Here is a 23527-nt window from a genome sequence, read left to right as displayed (position 1 = left end):
AGTACATGTATAAAAATGTAGAATATACGATTAGCGACAAAGGTGAAAATCGCGGGAGAATGCAAATCATCATAGCAGAAGTAAATAAACCGGACATCATATCGCCTAAGGCCTATGATTATGGAAAAGTACAAATAAACATATTAGACGTAATATATCAAACATCTGGCAGCATAAGATTACACACAAATGAACAAGAATAATTTCATTTTGAATTACACATGTACGTAAAGACATAACAATAAGTGAATAGGTGTATAATGATTATATAACATCAGCAGTGCGCAATTCTACACAGCAACAAAATTGATGCATAAACCACTAATAATATAGGAACATAAACTTAGAAAAAAATGAAAGATGTATGCACCGTTATGTATGCGTACAGACACACACAAGCACACGCATTTTCTAGACTACGAACGGACTGTGGAACTCCTGACAATATATTTCTGTTTACTAAGAGCTCACCATCCCAATGGCACCACCAAAAAGCTCGAAACAGGTTGAAGGTGGCAGATAATTCGTTCTTTTCGTCCGCATTCCTTTCCTTGCGTTTTATATGCGTTCCTTGCAAGGGGGAGGGAGCAAAGGTTGTCAATCGTGCTACCATTTTAGTTGTTCTCACCAGCCCATTTCTTGATAATTCATTGCTTTTATCACTTCGTTCTTACAGCCATGACTACGACTTCCCTGCTGCATTTCGCGCATGAAGAAACGGATTTATCGGAAAGGAAGAGATGGTTACTTCTAATCACTCTGCTCATAAAACTGAAATTTATTTAAAAGGCGACAGATTCTTCTCGATGTGCCCAATTTCTTTTTAAAAAATACAATTTACTAGCTAACCAATTTAGTAATAGCACATATATCTTTTTGCAGGGATATAAGGTATCGGAGCTTGTAATAATTCCATTGTCTTTCCAGCCCTCTTTTTTTCTGCGTTTGCATCATACAACGATAGGCAACTCAATTAATTGGTAAAAAAAGAGATCAATGATAGAAGAAAGAAGGCGCATGCGTTAGTATTATTAAATTTGTATGTGCGTTCACAGGTGTCGAAGATGATAAGGTACGTTGATATTTTTACATCATTCCAATTATCACTCTACTTGCGCATCACTCATTAGGAGTTTGAGGTATCTGGCATGTGCTCCTGAAAACAGCACCCAGCAGCCGTTAATCGAGCTGCCGTGTAATTTGAATGCGCCAATTACGTCGGAACCAGCGGCAGCACTGCAGCGCAAAGCCCATTCGTACCCGAGCGCCTGGCTTGCTAGCGGCATAATGACATTTACGCACAGCGAGAATGCGATAGGTAATGGCCGGTGTCTCAATTTCCACGCCCAATGGTGAGAACTAACGGAAGACACCGCTTTTTTTACTCGTTCATCCCATCGCGATTACGTGGATTTATGTTTTGGGTAATTGTGAGTGTGGCTAGATCCCGTATTTACCGACGTAACGCTACGAGCATTGTGGCTTCGAGCAACACATTTGCATAGTATTGTAGTTTCGTTGGGACAAGACGTAAAATGGAAAAGGGAAGAAAACATCCCATATGCTCAAAAAGCTAGACAAGTAAATCAATAAACAATAATCAAAGCCTCAATAACAGCGCGGTCTTGATAATTTGCACCGCGGCACACTAGAATTGGTGTGTAATAGCAGTTACGAAATACAGGGTGTTTCAGCGAACACTTTCAAAATTTATTTAAGGTTGCCTGTGACAGATAGCACAATTCCAGTTAATTAGCTGGTCTACTCGAAGAGGCGGACATTACTTGCACAAGAAATTGAAATGCATAATCGAATAAGTAACAAAAATTTACTAATTAAGTTTTTAAGTAATTACCTGATGGCCCATATTGCAATTTACAAATTGTAGCCGTAGAGTTTGCAAGGCGGATCCACTTGGAATTAATTCTCAGGATGACATCAGTTTCTAGATATTGATTCCCGAATTTTGCGAAAAAATGTATCGGCGTTCCAGTTCGTTTTGTGCTTCAATGCATATTGCCACGTTTTCTTATGAAACCAACTGGAACGCTAATGCGTGTTGACCGCTACTTCGCGGCGAATATGTCAAGCTTATGTATTACTGCCATATTGGGCGTGTTAGGTGCCAACGTATTACTCTTACACTTTATACAGCGAGAAACGATTTCTGATCGACTCGCAGAGTTGGTCAAATCACAGTGAAGTGGTCTAGTGTACCCAACGTGACTATAAAAAGCTTTATATAGGTGTCATTTCACACCAAGTAACCTTCACCTTAACAGTCACGCGCATCTTGTGGAGCTCTTTCACTTGCTTCTACAGTCGGTCATTGTTGGTGTCATTCTGCGGAGAGAAATGGCCCCCACGCACTTTCAATCTTATAGAGTGGTATATACCGTGAAAGCTACTCAACCACAGCTTTAGGGCTCAATTATCAGCTCCTAATTTTAATGCATTCACCACATTGGTTTCTTTACGAGGAAAAATAATTGCAAATCACGAGAACCAAGTGGACGCAGAAATTAGCAAGTAATAACATTTTCCCGATACAAAGAAGCCTCCTTTTGAACAGTTACTAGTGCACAATAAATTTCGCGCTTATGGTGTGGCTCTTCATCATTTTGTCTTGGTGTTTTTCGTATTCTCCCTGTGCAACCATATCGCGCTATTTTTCCCACGACCTTTCGTCAACTGCATACTTACCGTCTAGCTACGATCCAAGCTATTTACAGAATAACCTAACTTCCTTACCTAATGTTGTAGATGCATTTGGCACTTTTTCTACATACCACGCTGCCAGTTCTGAAACGGATACGCATTTCAGCACCTTGGTAGCACAGAATGGCTAGTAGTTTGTTAGGATCGTGTGACAACACTATTGAAAATAACGCAAACAGGGGATTAGGTCAAGAGAACGGGACATGATTATCATTTCACCCCTCCCCCCCCCTCCCTACCCCTGCACCCGTGCGTACCCTTAATGCTTGGTTCACCATTGTGAGCATTTATTGGCTCGTGTGCGTTGTGCATTTGCACCGTTTTCTTTGTCCATATCTTTGGTCCCAGCGGAAATACGTGACTTGTAAGACCCCTGACACACGGGAACTCTAAAGTCCTTTAGGTAAGGGTACATTTACTGGAAAGGCGTTCAAGCGCAGTGACACATGACAAAGGAGTATCTCCCTCCCGGCTAAGTTCCTTTGCGGGAAAGAAGATCGGGCATCTACTTTTCAAGCGGAAAGGTGTACTCTCGCATACAGCGTGCACAGCTCATCAATAGAAGAAAGCCTCTTACATAAATAAGGTGCCCTGTAAGTATTTGTTTTACCTTGGAAAATGTTTTAAATTTTAGCGGCAAATGCGGTTTGTCGAACAGTGATGGTTTACTCTATATGTACTCTCAAACACCCGCACCACGTCGCTAGCGCCGCCATGTTAAATTCCAAATATGCGCATTACAAGCCATCAAAAATGAAAAAAAAAGTTTTTTTTGGTTCTACAATCACTAAATGTTTTCTACATGCGCAGCTTCTCGTAAATGTTTTCTTTCTTGCTGCTTTAACAAGCAGCGTTTTTTTTTGGCGTTCATTTGAGTAACCACCTTAAGAAGTTAGTGCGCTGCCGTGTGTCATCGGCGCAACTCATTTCTGCAAAGGGTCCTTCCTGCAAAGTTGGCTGCGCCGTGGCCTTAGCAACCAGGAGGGCGGAGGAGGGTGGCGAGGCGCATGCGCACGCAGTCTCCTCCTCGCCAGCTCCTCGCTCACTTCCCCACCCCCGCTTCTCTTCTATCGTCGGCGCGCTCCCTCAATGCCCACGCAAACCACGTCGTACGAGATCCCACAGTAACGAAAGCAGACGTCCTTTGCTTTACAGAAACGTGGAACACGAGACCGCCCATCAATGAATTATTCCCCGTCGTCTGCACAGAAGAAGCAGAGCGTTCGCCGGGTGGTGTTGGGATGTACGTGAAATTGCCAGAGACCGCGGTGGATCTTGGCCTACCAATAACGAGCCAATCTCACAACGGCGTACATGCTGCAATAAAACTAACCCACGGAGCCGTCGTCATGACAGTGTACTTGGCCCCGAATCTCTCCCGAGGCAACATAGAAAAGTACATCGATCTAGCTATGCGCGAATAAGAAGCCAAGTACAATAACAACCTCTTCGTACTTGTCGGAGACTTCAACGTAGACATCACGGACAGCGACTGGCTTGTGCAGTATATGACGTCTCGATGCGCTCTACGATGCATTTCATATGACTGGAAACAACCAAGAACCACCAGGGGAACGTGCATAGACCTTGTCCTTGCCAACTTCAGGCTAGATGCGATCGAAGAACCCTTGGCTCTGCATTTCAGGCACCTCAAAGCAGTGATAATGAAGAGAAAACAGAATGCAGAACTCAACACGACATATGAGTTATGACAAATAAAACATTGCATATACTGTACACACGCGTTGTCACTCATTTGCATGCGCGAATGGGCAATGTCACGGGTGATTTACGGTGAGAATGTATCTTACAGATACATTCGATAAGAATTAATCTTATTGAGAGGAATGTATCAAGTGTGGCTACCATAGAAGGAGGCCGTAGCACTAGATGTCTACAAGCCAATTGCAGGGGAGAGGTTTATGCAGGTGACTAACAAAGTATGCAAAGAATGCGAGGACGCGCACGCATACGACAAGCCATCCGTGAGTATTTCGAGAAAGATGTAGCAGATATCGTCGGAGAAATTGCAGGATCACACATACAGAACAAATTTGTCTAATATATGCCGCACCGGGCAGTCAGAGAGAAAGAGCCACGACAAATACACGCGTCGTTTCTGACGCATCGTTAAGCCATAACTCAGAAAAAGCTTGGCCATTATACGCGAACTTGGCAGTATAAACTAAGGAGAGCAAATCTACCGTTATATACACAGCTTAGAATCACGAAGCGCACTGCACGCTTCAATTAGGTAGCGACCAATGTGGTCAAATACGCTTAGGAAGCACTGGCACACCCCGAGGGGCTGTGCTCACCTCCCTCCTCTTCAATTTGGCTATGCGACCTTTAGATTTCACTCTTACGATTCCAGACCTCCGATTCACATTGCACGTGGACGATATTACGCTGTGGATGACCGGAGGATTTGACGAACAGATCCAACGAACCCTCCAAGCACCCATTACCCAGTTCGAACAAGTAGGTCACAACTTGAATCTCAGGTGCTCCCCCACCAAATCACAGCTTCTCCTTCTGCCCATCGCGAGACTCTTCGGGAGGTCGCCGCCGAGTATCCAACTCATGGTTGAAGGACACTGTATGCCTCAGGTAGACAGGCTAAGGGATCTAGGACTGTCCCTCCAATGCAACCGAGCTAATAAGCATACCTTGCAAAAGCTACAAACAGCAGTAGATAATACGCTGCACCTCATAGGGAGGACTTCCAATAAACGCGGAGCGCTTCGAGAGAAGGAGCTAATTCAGCTCATCCAGGCTTTTGTCTAGAGCAACATCACCTTTGCACTACCATATCTCTCACTCTCTTCCGTTTGGGAAGACGACGAAGTGCGTCTCTAGTTGACTGGTGCTTTCCCGTCTCCTGCTGATTTTCGTTTTTTTCGGTGTTTAGCTACGGGACTTCGGTCCCCCGCCGGCAGTGATGAACCTCGACGCTGCTCGGTTCTCTCCCGACCTGACATCGCGTTCCGCGGTGCCGTCGCGGAAGCGTAACAGTGAAATGGACGATGCCGCCAGTGACCGCACGGAACTCTACTCGGCCAGCGGAGAAGACTCCGAAGACGGCTTCGCAGCCGTACAAAGCCGCAAGGCGAAGCGGAGGAGCCTCAGGACACATTCGCCTTCAGGTACATCTACAGTGCAGAACATGAGCCGTCCTCGAGCCCCCGCCATACTCTTCATGCCGGTGGTTTCCTCGGACAATCTGCAGCATCTGAATAGGCAAGCTGTCTCCGCCTTTCTTGAAAGATTAGTTCCCAATGAAATCACTGGCATAAGAATTAACACTCGCAAGAACATTCTCGCCGTAGATGACGTGCATGCAACCGCGTTTGACATCTTGCGTACAGTAACCCATCTGAACGGGATCAAAGTGCGCTCCCACATTCCTGTCGACTAGGATACAGCAACAGGCGTCATCTATGACGTAGATGTACAATACCGAACGAAGACTTGCCTATCCTAGTCAAGACAGCCAATCCTGATAGTACCATCATCCAGGTATCTCGGATTGGCAATTCACGGTGTGTTAAGATAGTCTTCAAGGGTGACACCTTCCCATCTAATGTCAAGGTTGGCTATTTTTGCCACCCCGTAAAGCCGTTCATTCCGAAACCTCTGCAGTGCCACAAGTGCCTTCGGTTGGGTCACGTCAGAGGTGTTCGTAATCACGCTGCAGTATGTGCAAGCTGCGCTGGTTTCCACACCACGGAATCCTGCCAAGCAACTGAATTTAAGTGCCGAAACTGCAAGAGATCTCATGAAGCCACATCGAGAACTTGCCCCCGAATCAAGTAGGAGTGGAGTATTCTTAAAGAGATGGTAAGGGAAGGCTCTACGCACCGGGAAGCAGCCGTTTCTGTGAAAAAACGACGCTCCCGCCGCCACCGCAGACGTTCCCCAAAGAACGCGAAAAACCCCCCACAGCGCCAATCTAGTCCAGCAGTGTCATTATCTCGAATTGAGAAACAGCAGTCCTTGCGCGAGACCAGACGCAACGTATTGATTGACAAAGAAGCCCAGAAAAGTGCTTATGACATTGCCTGGCCTGCACTGCCAAATGCACGCCCACCTGCTGAGCTTGAGCGACATACGTCTCCTTCATCAAACGTACCTCTTGCTTCCGACAGGTCTCCTGAACAGGATGTGCAGGTGGTTATTCTGCTGAAGTCATTAATAGCTGCGATTCGCACACTTTTTGGAAATGCACAAACTTCGACTGCTCGATGAGCTTTACAAGTACTGGATGCTGTCGCTCCTGTACTTCAAAGCTTCCATTAGAAACATGGCTCCCGTATACTTCTGCAGAGGCGACCTTTTCAAGAAGACGTCAAGAATGCCTCAATTCTTCAGTGGAATGCGAGAGGCCTGATATCACGTATTTCTTATTTTCGCCAATTTGTATATGTAAATCAATTTCCGGTGCTAGTCATCTGTGAACCAAACGTGAAAAATATCCTCAGATTATCAGGATACGAAGCTTTTACCTCCGCCACGTGTGACAAAATCAGCAAGGTCCTCGTTTATGTTCGCAAAGAGCTCACCTACGTGACCCAGGCCATGCCTCCTCATGACTACAATCAGTATGTATGCCTTAGCATAAAAAAGAAGAGTCTCTCCTTCACACTCGTCGCAGGCTACATTTACCCATCAAGCCGTTTAGACTACACAAGGCTTCGAAATGTTTTTACGTCGACCTCCAGTCCTTGGATCATCACAGGAAATTTTAATGCCCATCACCCACTTTGGGGAAGTACAAGAACCAATTCAAGAGGTCAGACTCTTGTATCTTTTGCTTCGGACCATGACTTCTGCCTTTTGAACGACGGCAGTCCTACATTATTGAAAGGGTCGTCGTATAGCAGCTGCCTAGACCTTACCTTGGTGTCACGATGCCTTAGTTCGAGCGTCTACAGGTTTACTCACTTGGAAACGCGCGGAAGTTACCATATTCCTACTTACGTTGCCATCAAAGGTCTAAGCAATATGTTTTCCCCTATAGTCTCTCGAACAATTGATGGGCCCGCATTTCAAGCCTCGGTGAACGCCGAATGCAAGAGAGGCCTTGCACGCAGCATAGAGCTTGGGATTGCCGACGCGATGCATGCTGCAACGCGCTGTTTCTCACGGTCACCTGCTCGCACTGACTTCGACATTGAATTAGAAAAGCTTCGTGCAGTACGTCGCCGTGCCGAGAAGAGACACAGACGTACTAAGTCGATTCTAGACCTTAGGGAGGCCAGGCGCACGCAGAAGAAAATACGTCGTCGCATGGACAAATTAGACAACGAACGATGGCATTCTTTCTGTAACTCGTTGGACCCCCGCAAAGCACGCTCTCGCGTATGGCGAACTCTCCAGGGCCTTCGCTCTTCTCCTCAGCAACGCCACCCCTTTAAGGCACTGGCGCTCCACCAAGGCTGTCCAGAAGTGGATGTCGGAGAAGACTTTTGTGCGGAAATTGCAAAAAACAGAATGCTAAAAAAGGATCTTGAATTGTACGAAGTTCCCCTCATGCAAGTTTAGGCAACGGACGAACTTTTCTCCATAGAAGAAATGGAGGCTGCTTTAGCCATTTGCAGGCGTTCCTCTTCGCCCGGACCCGAGAACGTAACATATGCTGCTCTCCGCCACCTTGATCATGAAGCCCGAGAGATCCTGCTGCATCATCTCAATCTCTCATAGAGTGACGGTGTTGTTCCCCCTGAGTGGAAGCGTAGCCGTGTTGTACCAATCTTAAAGCAAGGAAAGTCTCCCCTTGAACTGAAATCCTATCGGCCTATTGCTCTCGCCAGCTGCGTTGGCAAGTTGATGGAAAGGATGATCCTCACGTGCCTCAAGTGGTTTCTTGAACATTACAATGTTTATCCAGACGCGATGACAGGTTTTCGACGTGGTCGCTCGTCGGTTGACAACGTCATTGATCTCGTGTCGTCGCTTCAACAACAAAAATCATCCAAACGCATCTCTGTAGCGCTATTTTTTGACGTGAGGGGTGCTTATGATAATGTCTCCCATGAAGCAATTCTTGACGCGCTCGTGGCTGGTGAAATCGGAGGCTGCACTTTCCGGTGGATTCGTAGGTACCTGACCCAAAGGAGCTTCTTTGTAGTGACAGAAGATGGTCAAATTACCGAACACTATACCAACCGTGGGGTTCCACAAATTGGCGTTTTGAGCCCAGTTTTGTTCAACCTGGCTCTGATTGGGCTGGCGGAATCCTTGCCACAGCCTGTGAATCTATCAATTTACGCAGATGACATCTGCATCTGGGCTTCCGGAGTAACTCGCCCGCAAGTTCGCGCAAGGTTACAAAAGGCTGCAATGATGACGTCTACTTATCGTCAGAGACAAGGTCTCGGCGCTTCAACTGAAGAATGCGCGTTAGTCGCCTTCACGCGAAAATCGATGGCCGAATATCCGGTGTCTATTAATGGCCAGCCTATTTTGTGTAAAAAGAACCATCGATTTTGAGGGATCACTGTTGACCGCGACCTCTCCTGGAGCCCCCATGTATCCTACCTCAGGAAAAGACTCCTCTCGATCAGTCACCTCTTCAACGCCATCGCCGGAAAAGCTTGGGGACCGTCGGTGTGTTCTATGCTGCAACTATACAAAGCGCTTTTTATGGGTTTGTTGCGCTACAGCACCCCGGTGTTATCAAGCGCCCGGATGACTAACCTCAGAATGCTTGAGAGCATGCAAGCTCAAGCACTTAGAACTTCTCTTGGCCTACTGCGATGCGCATCAACAGCGGCAACAATTGCCATCGCCAGGGAACACCCCATCAGAACGTATGTCGCCACAGACACCCTTCGAAATCATCTTCGACACCTTTCCCGACTACAGTCTCAACGCCTTGCTTCTCTCTCGGAAAGAAGACCAGATGCAACTTTTTCGGGCATTGTAACTTCCTATCGATCTTCTCTTCCATCGGACTTCACGCCTGCCGCAATACCACCTTGTCCTTTGTGGTGTCTCCGGCAGCCACCAAGTGCGGTTTTCCATTCCAGAAGTTACAAAGAAGTCCGACAAGCCAACATGTGCCTTGATTCAAGCTGCTCTACATATGCTGCATGATTCCTACTCTGATCGAATTCACATTTATACAGATGGCTATTCGACTCTGACCAGCTCTACTGGTGCGGTAGTTATTCCGTCGGCATTATTCTGCAAGAAGTTCAAGATCAGCCACGTCACAACATCGACAGGGTCCGAACTTGCTGCCCTCCGTAGCGCAGTGCTTTATGTGCACGAACAATCACCAAATAACTGGGCTATATTCTGTGACTCAAAGGCAGCCCTACAGTCACTTTTATCAGCTCTGCGCCGCAGCCCATATGAACAATTGGTAGCAGAGATACGAGTACGCTACCATCAAGCGGTGGTCAGAGGCCACGACATTGTATTTCAGTGGCTACCTGGGCACTGCAACATCACTGACAATGAATGTGCCGACAAAGCTGCCCGTGAAGCACATGACGAATATGAAAGAATCCCAATACCATTGTCAAGAACGTATGCAGCGTGGCACCTCGGCAGTCTTGCCCATACTATAACTCTGAGAAAATGGCATACACCAGAGTTCACCAACCGGCGCCTATATGCCATGGACCCACAGATGCAATTACGACTTTTACCCGCTTTTAAACGACATGAAGAAACCTTACTGTGCCGCCTGCGATTAGGAGTTTCTTTTACGAACTCCTATTTATTCCTAATTGGAATGGCGGACAGTGCCAACTGCAGTACGTGTGTTGTTGAGGAAACCATGAGACGTCTCTTATGTGACTGCCCTAGATACGAAGAAGAGAGGATTGCCCTTCGGACGGCTTTGGGGCACTTAGAAGACAGGCCTTTTACTGAGGAGATCTTGGCCCATGGCCTCGTGCGTCTTCTATGTACAGGGCTACAAAGGCGCTGCTGCGCTTTTTGAAGTGCACAAGCCTACATGACCGCCTGTGACGAAAATTAGCGTTGAGCGCTTGACTGTAAATGTGCAAGGTGTGAACTGTGAACTTCTCTCTTTCTTCACATATTTCAATCCCTTCTCCCCCTTCCCCATTGCAGGGTAGCCTACCGGGCTCAGCCTGATTAACATTCCTGCTTTTCGCTTATGACTTTTCTCTCTTTCTTCCCTAGGAAGGAAGAGCATACTGTAAATTGCTTGATCCGCAAGATGCACAAAGTCGCTCTAGGTGTTCCAGTTAGACCATCCACACAAAGGATGATGGCCACAGCCACAATCAACGCACTTACGCTCCACCTTACAGAGAGTACCTCCAATAAACGAGGAGGGCTTCGAGAGAAGGAGCTAATTCAGCTCATCCAGGCTTTTGTCTAGAGCAAAAGCACCTTCGCACTACCATATGTCTCACTCTCTAGGAAGGAAGAGGATACTGTAAATTGCTTGATCTGCAAGATGCACAAAGTCGCTCTAGGTGTTCAAGTTAGAGCATCCAGACAAAGGATGATGGCCACAGCCACAATCAATGCCCTTACGCTCCACTTCATAGGGAGGACCTCCAATAAACCTAGAGGGTTTCGAGAGAAGGAGATAATTCAGCTCATCCAGGCTTTTGTCTAGAGCAAAAGCACCTTCGCACTACCATATGTCTCACTCTCTAGGAAGGAAGAGGATACTGTAAATTGCTTGATCCGCAAGATGCGCAAAATCGCTGTAGGTGTTCCAGTTAGAGCATCCAGACAAAGGATGATGGCCACAGCCACAATCAATGCCCTTACGCTCCACCTCATAGGGAGGACCTCCAAAAAACGTAGAGGGCTTCGAGAGAAGGAGCTAATTCAGCTCATCCAGCCTTTTGTCTCGAGCATCCACACAAAGCATGATGGCCACAGCAACAATCAATGCCCTTACGCTCCACCTCATAGAGAGGACCTCCAATAAACGCTGAGGGCTTCGAGAGAAGGAGCTAATTCAGCTGATCCAGGATTTTGCCTAGAGCAAAAGCACCTTCGCACTACCATATGTCTCACTCTCTAGGAAGGAAGAGGATACTGTAAATTGCTTGATCCGCAAGATGCACAAAGTCGCTCTAGGTGTTCCAGTTAGAGCATCCAGACAAAGGATGATGGCCACAGCCAAAATCAATGCCCTTACGCTCCACTTCATAGGGAGGACCTCCAATAAACCTAGAGGGTTTCGAGAGAAGGAGATAATTCAGCTCATCCAGGCTTTTGTCTAGAGCAAAAGCACCTTCGCACTACCATATGTCTCACTCTCTAGGAAGGAAGAGGATACTGTAAATTGCTTGATCCGCAAGATGCACAAAATCGCTGTAGGTGTTCCAGTTAGAGCATCCAGACAAAGGATGATGGCCACAGCCACAATCAATGCCCTTACGCTCCACCTCATAGGGAGGACCTCCAAAAAACGTAGAGGGCTTCGAGAGAGGGAGCTAATTCAGCTCATCCAGGCTTTTGTCTAGAGCAAAATCACCTTCTCACTACCATATATCTCACTATCTAGGAAGGAAGAGGATACTGTAAATTGCTTGATCCACAAGATACACAAAGTCGCTCTAGGTGTTCCATTTAGAGCATCCACACAAAGGATGATGGTCACAGCCACAATCAATGCCCTTACGCTCCACCTCATAGGGAGGACCTCCAATAAACGTAGAGGGCTTCGAGAGAAGGAGCTAATTCAGCTCATCCAGGCTTTTGTCTCGAGCATCCACACAAAGGATGATGGCCACAGCAACAATCAATGCCCTTAGGCTGCACCTCATAGAGAGGACCTCCAATAAACGCTGAAGGCTTCGAGAGAAGGAGCTAACTCAGCTGATCCAGGATTTTGCCTAGAGCAAAAGCACCTTCGCACTACCATATGTCTCACTCTCTAGGAAGGAAGAGGATACTGTAAATTGCTTGATCCGCAAGATGCACAAAGTCGCTCTAGGTGTTCCAGTTAGAGCATCCAGACAAAGGATGATGGCCACAGCCAAAATCAATGCCCTTACGCTCCACTTCATAGGGAGGACCTCCAATAAACCTAGAGGGTTTCGAAAGAAGGAGATAATTCAGCTCATCCAGGCTTTTGTCTAGAGCAAAAGCACCTTCGCACTACCATATGTCTCACTCTCTAGGAAGGAAGAGGATACTGTAAATTGCTTGATCCGCAAGATGCACAAAATCGCTGTAGGTGTTCCAGTTAGAGCATCCAGACAAAGGATGATGGCCACAGCCACAATCAATGCCCTTACGCTCCACCTCATAGGGAGGACCTCCAAAAAACGTAGAGGGCTTCGAGAGAGGGAGCTAATTCAGCTCATCCAGGCTTTTGTCTAGAGCAAAATCACCTTCTCACTACCATATATCTCACTATCTAGGAAGGAAGAGGATACTGTAAATTGCTTGATCCGCAAGATGCACAAAGTCGCTCTAGGTGTTCCAGTTAGAGCATCCAGACAAAGGATGATTACCACAGCTACAATCAATGCCCTTACGCTCCACCTCATAGGGAGGACCTCCAATAAACGTAGAGGGCTTCGAGAGAAGGAGATAATTCAGCTCATCCAGGCTTTTGTCTAGAGGAAAATCACCTTCGCACTACCATATGTCTCACTCTCTAGGAAGGAAGAGGATACTGTAAATTGCTTGATCCGCAAGATACACAAAGTCGCTCTAGGTTTTCCATTTAGACCATCCACACAAGTGATGATGGCCACAGCCACAATGAATGCCCTTGAAGAATTAACAGCAGCACATCTATCATCGAAATATCAGACACACCACCCAAGGTCGATCCACATAAGTCGCGAAGCTTCGGGCGAAAAGTGGTTCAGAACCAATTGTTACCGACATCAGCAAGGGGGGTTATTGGAGCAGCGATTAAAGCGCGACTATGTTTGGAGGGATTAAACACTGGGAAAGAAAAAAAGCGTCTTTCAATTAAAGCGAGAAGCAGTTAGATTCATTCAACGAAAATAAAATTCCAAATCAATTTTATATACGCAAGGCGAGAACAGAACATACAACTCTATTTTACTTGATCATCATCAATAAATACCTTTTTTTTCAGCGCTCACCGTGAGAGCGCCCATCAATAGCAGCGGGCCTTGGCGCCGCTATCAATTGCAATGCTATGGGAGTGCGTGGAAAGGCGCGCTCGTAAAGTTCACCTGTTACAATACGCCCCCCTCACATGTGTTGTTTTGCATGTCGACGTTTCTCTGAATTAGGTGACGCGGATAGTTTATTGCTTCTTAACCTGTGCAGTCAAAAGTATTGAGTTGCGACCGTCATGTTGTCAAGGCACAGGGGCCTCGACAACCTCTGGCTTTGCCGACACTGAGAATGGTAACCGCGCCTACTTCTAGGGCGAGTAAAGCCAACGACGCTATAGGCAAGCAAGAAGCTGAAAATACTGACAAAGAAAGCTTTGAAAAAATGCTGAAACACCTGCTAGAATCAATGCGCGTGATTCTCTGTGATCTCCAGACTCCAGCCGCTAAAAGTGCCGTGCATGTCCTCGCCGTACTGGAGCAGCCGATCACTGCTCTTTACATATTTTAATTACCTTTCTTGGCACCTGTGCTGCTCATGCAGGAGAAGCCCATACACAAGCTTCTTCGCGGCGAGTTTTTGTGAACTTTCAATTGCATTCGTGACTCCGTCCATGCTCTGCAAGGTAGATGGCACTTTAGAATGACCTTTTCGGACTTTGTTGTTAGCCATGAAGATGCTGGTCTTGCCTTTAGCATTGTACATCCTTGTTCTATGTCATCACCCCTCATCCAGCCTTTATGTTCCCGTTCCCCCTTATCCCGGTGCAGAGTAGCGGGCAAGAACATGCTTGCTCAGGCCGATCTCTCATGCCTTCCTTCAAATAAATTATCTCTCTCTCTCTCTCTCTCTTGCTTTCGTGTGACAGCGCTGGCCGACGAGCTTGGCGTCCGACGAAAGGACGAGCACTCTACGCAATCTACGTCCAAAGCGTTCGTCGGCCTCCAAAGAAAGTATGGTCTGTGCAGCGATGTGATTTTGACACCCCTACGGCTGACCTTTTCCTGCATCGCTTTTCGCGTTGAAAGCTCGGAACGCCCGTCAAGTCGAATGGCGGGGCATTTGAATATACAGCTCTAATGGGAAGCCTCCGAAAACAACTTTCGCGCCAGTGAGAATAAAATGACGTCACTTCTGTTTTTAACGGATATGACGTCAAATTATTTTTTCTTCCGCCGGAAGTGTTCCCTCCTCACACAGATGGCACTAAGCCCATCAACCGCCGATAATCCACTATGTTTTGAATGTATGGGCTTCTATGGAAGCTTCACGTCCACTTGTATTTACCTTGCACCACCCCTGAAGCTGGTCGTGAGATTATGAGACAGCTTCACTACGCTGCACCCTTAAACGAGACCAAGCGACATCAACTTCTTCGGGACATACACGCCAAATACCAAATACTCAGGAACATGCACCCCGAATTTCACGTCAGACGCTAGAAACTTCTAGCCAAGGCGCTACAACGCAGCTATGGAGAGGCAGAAGGTGTATACTATGCGGACGCCGCAGCCTAGAGCACTAAACATCGTTATGCTCTAGTGATCGTAGACAACCAGGGCAACACTGTTTGTTCAGCATCAATCAACACCACCTCGACGCGGAAGAAGCCGCGATTGCCATCGTATCGGGGTTACCTAACTGCAATGTCATCATCAGTGACTTTAAGACTGCTATCCAGAACTTCAATAGCGGCTGCATGACTCCCAGGAGCTCAATGACTCCCAACAAGACATAAATAAAGACGCACTCATCGCATTCCATGACATTTGCACACATTACAGATACCAACGCCTAATATATACACCTCTCTATGTGCCTAGCACCTAGCACGCGCTATAGAGAAATATTGTGGCGCCAACTACAAACTCGCACTTTTCTTACCCCGCGCACTTTGCACTTATTCATACCTGTCACATACCCGACACCCAAGTGTCGCTTCTGCCCTCTGCAAATGGCAGATCTCTCCCATATTAAGTGGCAATGCCCCATAAAATCTCTCCCCGCCCCGCACCCTGAAACCATTAATCAGTAGACAGGAGCTGTGGGAGACTGCTCTGCGCAGCTCCAAGCCCACACTACAGGACTGAGTCCTGAGGTGGGCTGAGCATGTAGCGGAGGCCTACCACGACTGGTAGACGGACGTCTAGCCACACAAGATGGTGCGGCTAGACGTCGGACATTTTCCCTTTAATTACTTCTCTCCACCTAGCGGGTTTCCGCTGAACTATCACGTCAAAACACTTACCTTTGCTTCGAGTTGTTGACAAATTCGACTTCGCCTCGCCATCTGCTAGCCGCCTGGTTAGCTCAGATGGTAGAGCGGCTGCCCCGGAAAGGCGGTGGTCCCGCGTTCGAGTCCCGGACCAGGACGAATTTTTCTTCAACTGCGAGGCTTTCTTTCGAGGAAACCGTATGGGTTTCCTTTGTAGCAATTGCTACATTTGGGTGGATGTCTCATTTTCCCTTTATTACATCTCTCCACTTAGCGAGTTTCCGCTGAACTATTCCGTAAAAATGGTGATGGACGCCTGCTGGTACTCGAGCACATTGACCTCCCTGTCTCTTTTCCCCTCCCCCGGACCTCTCTCCGTTCTAAAAATAGGAAATAAATGTTCAATCATTCATTTAGGCAAATTCCTTAGTAACAACTTATAAAATTGACCTAACCTGGACCCCGATATCACAAGTTTGCTGATAAACTTTCGACAGGTGAGGGTTGCAATCTTGGCGGACGTGGAAAAAGTCAATCGTGCAGATAGCAATACACGAACGTGACCGAGAAGCACTGAGCTTTCTGTGGTTGGAAGAAATACCTTGCGAAGCTATACAACGCCCGGAGATAAATAAATGGCGGATGACGAGGGTAACTTGCGGCAGAACACCAAGTAGTTTTCTTCGAGCAGCCACAATTCATAGACGTTTGGATGACTTCAAAGAATTCCCTATAGTTGTTGCCCAACTCCAGAAAGGAATTTACGTCGGCGAAGTCTTGTTCGGAGCAGATGTTCGCAAGCTGCTGAACTGAACAAAGAAGCAAGTGCTATGTTTAGCAAAGCGGTGATGAATTTAAGAAAAAAAATTGACTTCAAATGATGCCGGAACTATGAGATCTCTTTGATGAAGAAGGGGAAGCTTTGGATTGATGAATCAGAAAAGAGGGACCAATGATGCTTTGGAACAGAAAATGAACTTCGTCGGTGACGTGCTGAGTTTTCAAATTTCCAGACACTACGTGGCGAGAATACATTCATATGCGACAACTTTCGAAACTTCAGATTCTGCAAACTACAGTAAGGCTATACGACCATTTAGGCTTTCTGGCACCATTTTCGGTTAGAGGCAAGTTATTTCCGAAGAAGATTTGTATAGAGAAACTAAAATGGGACGAGGCACTACAAAGCCAGCACTCATTAGCATGGAAAGAGTGGGCAGAAGAGCTTCAACGTCTGGATAATTTTATTGTAAACAGATGCTATGACTACAACAGACAAGCTGAAGTAAAAGTTTCAACTATACACGTTTTCTCTGATGCAAGTCCAATGGCGTACGGAGCTGCAGCATACATAACAACAGAATGCTCAGGTCGAAGCAAAGGAGTCAATTTACTCATCGCCACAAGTAGAGTCACTCCAGTGAAAGACATTTTGCTGGCAAGACTCGAGTTATTGGCTGCCTTAGTATCAGTCAGGTTGTTTAGTTAAGTATCTGATAATTTCACCAGGAGAGTAAGCAACATGAAATTCTTGACTGCCTCGCAAACTGCGGTGTTTTGGATCAGGTCAAGCAAGACGAAAGAACTATTTGTTCGTAATCGCACAGACGAAATCATGAGCAAGTCCAACGAGAGTCAATGGGATTGTGTTAACAGGGAAGCAAAAGCTGCGGATTTGATGGCTAGGGGAATTAAGACGATGGATATTGTGACGGGCGAAACAGCAGGGACAGCCAGGAGTACACGTCTTTATCGAAACCAGAACAAGGAAAAATGTTCTCTTCTTCTTACAACCCCCAAGCATGTACGTGTCACAGCGGATAGCTCATATGCGACGGCATGTGCCATTACCCCTCTCCTAAAAAACAACGTCTCGATGATGTAAATGAGGGTACAAAAGTATAAAAAAATTAGGGTTACAATTTAAACAAATGAAATGTGTCGTAACGCAAAATAACCATCTGCTGCTGTGAAAGAAGGAACGAAAACAAAACAAAAAAAGTTGCAGTGGCTTAGCTCGGATATGCCAGGATATACGTAGCGTTAGCAAAGGTTCAGCTGATTTCGGGATCCGATGAGTCAAGCTTCTCCGTTCTTCTGCGCTGTTGAGCAGCATTTGCGCTCTCCTTCTCCATGGCTATACCACACTGGCAAACGCCAGTCAGAAGCGCAGCGGCTCCAGCGCAGTGTCAGACGGCAACTGCACAGCGAGCGCGCGCCGGCGCCAGTGCGTCTACCACGGCCTCGACGTCACTCCTCTGGAATGCGCAGACCGGCTGCGGTGAGCCGCGCGCGGCGGCGGCGGAGTGCGCGAGAGGTGCCGGCTCCGGCGGCTCCGGTGCGCAAGCCGTGTGACATCACTGATCCTTGCGCATGCGCAGCACGGCTCTTGATGTGCCGCGCGAAACGGGCTTGGCTAGGCCAGTGTAGCTAACGCTACAAAAACACAGGACACAATAAAAACGAACAGAAAACAACGCCGAAAAGAACGACGCCAACTCATCAATGTAGTATAGTCACTCGACGGTCGAGTAACGGCGCAAAATATATGTTTTGAGTCTTGAAGCATGAACGACCTCAGTTTGAGGACGCCGACGAGAGTTTGTTGGGGTGCCTTCTGGGAGAACCTTGTAGGTAACGTCGCTGAGCTGCCGTAAAATCTTGTAGGGACCAAAGTAGCGACGCAGTAACTTTTCTAACCGGCCGAGCTGTCGGATGGGGCTCCACACCCACACCTTATCGCCAGGATTGTAGGCAGCATCTCGGTCCCGAAGGTTGTAGCGGCGTGCATCTGCGGTTTGGTGACACTGAATAGGGCATCGCGCGAGTTGACGGGCCCTGCGTGCGCTGGGCGAACATGGCCACGTCCGTGTGAAACATTCCCAAGTTGTCGGAAAGGAGCATGGCGTCGAGCATTGCGGTGATCTCTCGACCGTAAACTAAGCGAAAAGGTGTGAATCCTGTACTTTCTCGAATTGCGGTATTGAACGCAAAAGTGACGTAAGGAAGGATATCGTCCCAGTTCTTCTGGTCAATGGCTACATATATTGATAGCATATCCGCGATTGTTTTGTTCAGGCGTTCAGTAAGTCCATTTGTTTGGGGCTGATAAGCTGTCGTTTTGAGATGTACAGTGTCACTTGGCCTCAAGACTTCCTGTAGCATCTCGGCGGTGAAAGCGGTCCCACGATCAGTAATGACGATCGCTGGCGCCGTGACGCAGGACGAGGATGCGCACGAAAAACTGGGTGATGTCTGCTGCGGTAGCTTTTGGGAGTGCCTTTGTTTCGCAGTACCGTGTTAGGTAATTGGTAGCGACCACAATCCACCGATTGCTGGACGAAGACGTGGGGAATGATCCCAGCAAGTCCTTACCAATCTGATGAAATGACATCTGCGGTATTGCTATTGGTAGTAGCAGTCCTGCTGGCCGCACAGGTAGAGTCTTACGTCGTTGGCAGTCGCGACATGTGCGAACGTACTGCTTCGCAGTCTTTGGTAGACGTGACCAAGTAGGAGCGACGAATTCGTTCCAACGTTCGTGTGTAGCCTAAGTGTCCGGACGATGGTTCGTCGTGACAGGCACTTAAAATATCGTCACAAAGCGAGGTCGTCGCAACTAGCAGGTATGTAGCCTGCGCATGGTTAAAATTCTTCTTACAAAGGATGCGATCCCGGAAACAAAAGGAGGCTAGCGAGCGATGGAAACTTTAAGGAAGATTTGACGTGCGCCCTTCCAAGTAGTCAATGAGAGGGCTGAGCTCCAAGTCGTCGCTCTGTTGTTGAGTCATGTCAGTTCCTGATACGGCAGAAAGAGAAGTGTCGTCCTCTTTAAGGTCAGCGGGGGCACTTCCGACTGGTGCACGTGAAAGACAGTCAGCATCGGTGTGTTTGTGTCCTGACTGGTGAATGATGGAGACGTCAAACTCTCGCAGTCCAAGGCTCCATCGAGCCAGGTGATCTGAGGGATCGTTGAGATTCGCGAGCCAGCAAAGTGAATGGTGGTCGCTGAGTACTCTGAATGGGTGACCGTACAAGTATGGCCGAAACTTTGTTATGGCCCAGACAACGGCTATGCACTATTTTTCTGTTGTAGAGTAGTTTTACAGCGTAAGCTGTTATTGGCTCATTCAAACAGGTGTTTCGGTTTGCGATGATGTCCGCCGCCGCCCCCGCCGCCGATGCCGGGACCCTAACCGCTATCGCCGCAAATGCGAAAAAAAGGTACCCTGTCTCCACCAGGATCAAACGCTGGCCCGCTGCGCGGGAGTCGGATACTTTGCCACTGAGCCGCACAAGCGCTTGCTATCAGCCAGCTGAAAAATAGCTTATAAACACGCCCTAGGCAGGCGCGCAGGCGCAGACGACAAGATGCGATTCAGACAAGGCGCGCGATCAACGCGATTCGAAGCCTCCGCCAGCATGGTGGTGCCATCTAGTTAAGGCGCCTGCAAACGCAGCGTGCGCAGGCGCAGTTTCTTTTTTTTTTTTTGTAGCAGTGACAAAGAAAGATGCTAGGGACGTTGAGTTCAGGATCAATTGAAACTTCTGCTCACGAAATATGATATCAGCTCAACTTCAGCATGGACAGCATTACTGCACACGACCGCATTATTTTCGACACAACCTTTTTCTACGGTATGTTCGGCGTTCCGCATTCCACAGGCAATCATTAGGGAATAGTATTTCTTTACGTGTAATGCCTGCATTCAATAATCATCTGTGCGTGTGATTTGAGAAGTTGATTCAAAGTTATTTATGACAGAACGTGATGTGACCAACTATACGCTGAATTGAAATCATGCGATAGTTCAGCAGTTGACGACTTTTTTCTTTAAGTTATTTACTAAACATTTATGTTAGGTGTCGGGCAACGAATTTTTAGTTAGCCAGGTAGTGCGTTTTAAGGCGTTTCAGCACTTACGGCGGCTTTTACTGATGTTAGCTCTGTAAAGGGTATTTGGGGAAAGAGCACAATACACCTTTCTATATCTATATTTGCTGACTTATGCAGAATACCTAACATCCGCTATCAGAATTTTCTTAGGCATTGATGCCTCCATACCATGTCTGTGTCGTCTTCTGTAAACATTGCTCGAATGATAAGCGTGAGTCTACGTAATTATGACGGACGTTCAAGCTATGTGACCACAAAGCGCGATGCGAGATAGAGTATAGAGCTGACGTTGTGTGTAACTCGAAACCATAACGACAGCCATGTCTCCAAAGACGCTACGATGCCAAAATATCTCACGAACGTGAGCAGCCCGCACCAACTTGTAAAACAAAATAATCGGAACGTCTTCTTCATAGCCTGAATTACTGGAATGGTATACTCCGCGTTGCTCTATAGCATGACGGAACGAGATTCCAAGAGACGGCAAAGAAAGAAACTAAGCAAAAGAATAGACATTGCTCTTTGTTCTACCAGGCCAGCATTAACAATGTACGGATTTAGGCTACGCGCGAGACAAAGCTGTTTAAAAGATCTGCCTGTTTATCTTTACTTGTTTTGTGTGCTATTTTGTCTGCACCTAGCTTTTGTGTATATAATGGTGTTTTGTCCTGACAATGTGGCCGGCACATGGTGGTGACAGGTTCATTACCAGGCCATGCGATGTTGGAAGCGTGGCGGCTTGACACGTCGTAATCAGTCAGGACCGCGTTGCTTTGTGTTTATGAGTTCTTGCTCTTGTTTCCTTTGTTATATGTGGAAACGACCCAAAACACTCATTCTGCACTTCCTCGCTTCTCCAGCATCGGGTTGATCGAATGAAAGGTACGAACGTCGGTTTTATTTTTATACCACGATCGAGCTACGCAGTCAGTGTGGGGAAAGATTAAGCACCAGATTTTAACGTAGCATGGCGGCACGTCATGTGTTTAGTGTAACCTAATTGGCGAAATTGTGAAAGCTAAGAACAGCAGCGATGACATTCAACTATCTTCAAAATATATTACGTCCGATATACTCAACACCATAAAAATTGTGTACAAAAAAGAAAACTAACTTTCTTCTTGTGCAACACGTCCATATCTCACGCCTAAACGCAAGTTGCTTGCGCTATGTAGGAACGAATGTTTTTGCTTTGACTGAAGGGGGAGGGGGTCACACAGACATGTCTGCGCCATTACGACTGCATTTCTCCTAACTTATGCCCCATTGCCTTACTGAAAAGTTCCGTATGTATACTAATAAATTCGGTATGTTTTCCGTACGATTCTTATGAATATTGCGCGGAATTTATACGGAATCCATGTGGATTCCATAATAATTTTACCGAAACATACGGAGTTATTGGAGTGGCATACGGCATGTTTCAATAGAGATGGAGATGTTTCAATATTATAAGTAATCTCTGCACGTGTCCTGTGTCGTATATGTGGGCAAGTTTGTAGACAATGAGCAGGCACTTGACTCAGCAGAGATACCAGCCGTCATGGAGGAATTGCGCCATCAAGAATGACAATTTGCATGCGGGAATATCTCGGGAAATATCTACAAACATTCTGCAGCTACCTTCTTTCTCAACAAGAAAAGTAGAAAATTACTTATCAAGAATGGGGTGTTGAGAACAGCATTGACTATTATTTTTTTCATCTGCGACATTTCAATTAAACGCATTGCCCATACTTCAACTAAAGCATTCGTTATATATTGTTGCTCGCAAACCTTTTCGGTATTTCATCACTGCTCCTTGCGTACAGTGCACCGAAAGCGAACTGGTTCTCAGTGAAGCCTATAAGGGCCTGCATTTTACTCAGCTGATCTACATCATCCTTAGCTTTTTGCATGCCACACGCAAAAGGTGTGAATTGCACACCGTGTGAATTACATCCCGTGTGAATTACACGTCGCCTAAATAGCAAGAGTTGCTCGAGGGTTAAGGCTCCTGTCTTTGAGAGAACGAAGTCATATTACGGGTGCTTGATGCACTCTCAACCAAGAAAATCGCAGTAAATGCTGTGACTGACTCAATGTTAAAGGAATAATGGCGCATAAGATCGTGAGGCTTATAGCGCATGAAAAGACAAGGACGAATGAAGAGGTGACACACACAGGCGCTAACTTGCAACAATATTTATTTCGAGCAAAACAGTTGTATATATGTGTGGGTCCTTTGCTCGCAATAAATATTGTTGCAAGTTAGCGCCTGTGTGTGTCACCTCTTCATTCGTCCTTGTCTTTTCATGCGCTATAAGCCTCACGATGTCATACCAACAAGCCAAATCACTGCATTACAGCGCATAAGATGTCTTCCATCTATAAGCATAGCACACAGCTTCGTGAAAGACTGGTGCCGGTTCTAAGGTGTTTTGTGAAACTACCGCAAGGAATTCTTTCGTTGAGTTGGGCTACATTCAGGTGGGTGGCAGCTTCAAAGAAGGAAGTGTGGCCTTTGGTTAATCATCGTTCTTTGGAGATAGCTATGAGAAACGCATTGCAATAACAATGTTTTGTTTGTTCTTTCACAACTGCTGAGGTCATGTGCTCCCTTCTGTCACGCTTCCTGTTTTGTTCGCTCAAGAAAAACTCACACTCATGTC

This window comes from Dermacentor silvarum, chromosome 2, assembly GCF_013339745.2.
Source record: "Dermacentor silvarum isolate Dsil-2018 chromosome 2, BIME_Dsil_1.4, whole genome shotgun sequence".
Taxonomy (NCBI): domain Eukaryota; kingdom Metazoa; phylum Arthropoda; class Arachnida; order Ixodida; family Ixodidae; genus Dermacentor; species Dermacentor silvarum.
This window is presented reverse-complemented; position numbering follows the sequence as displayed.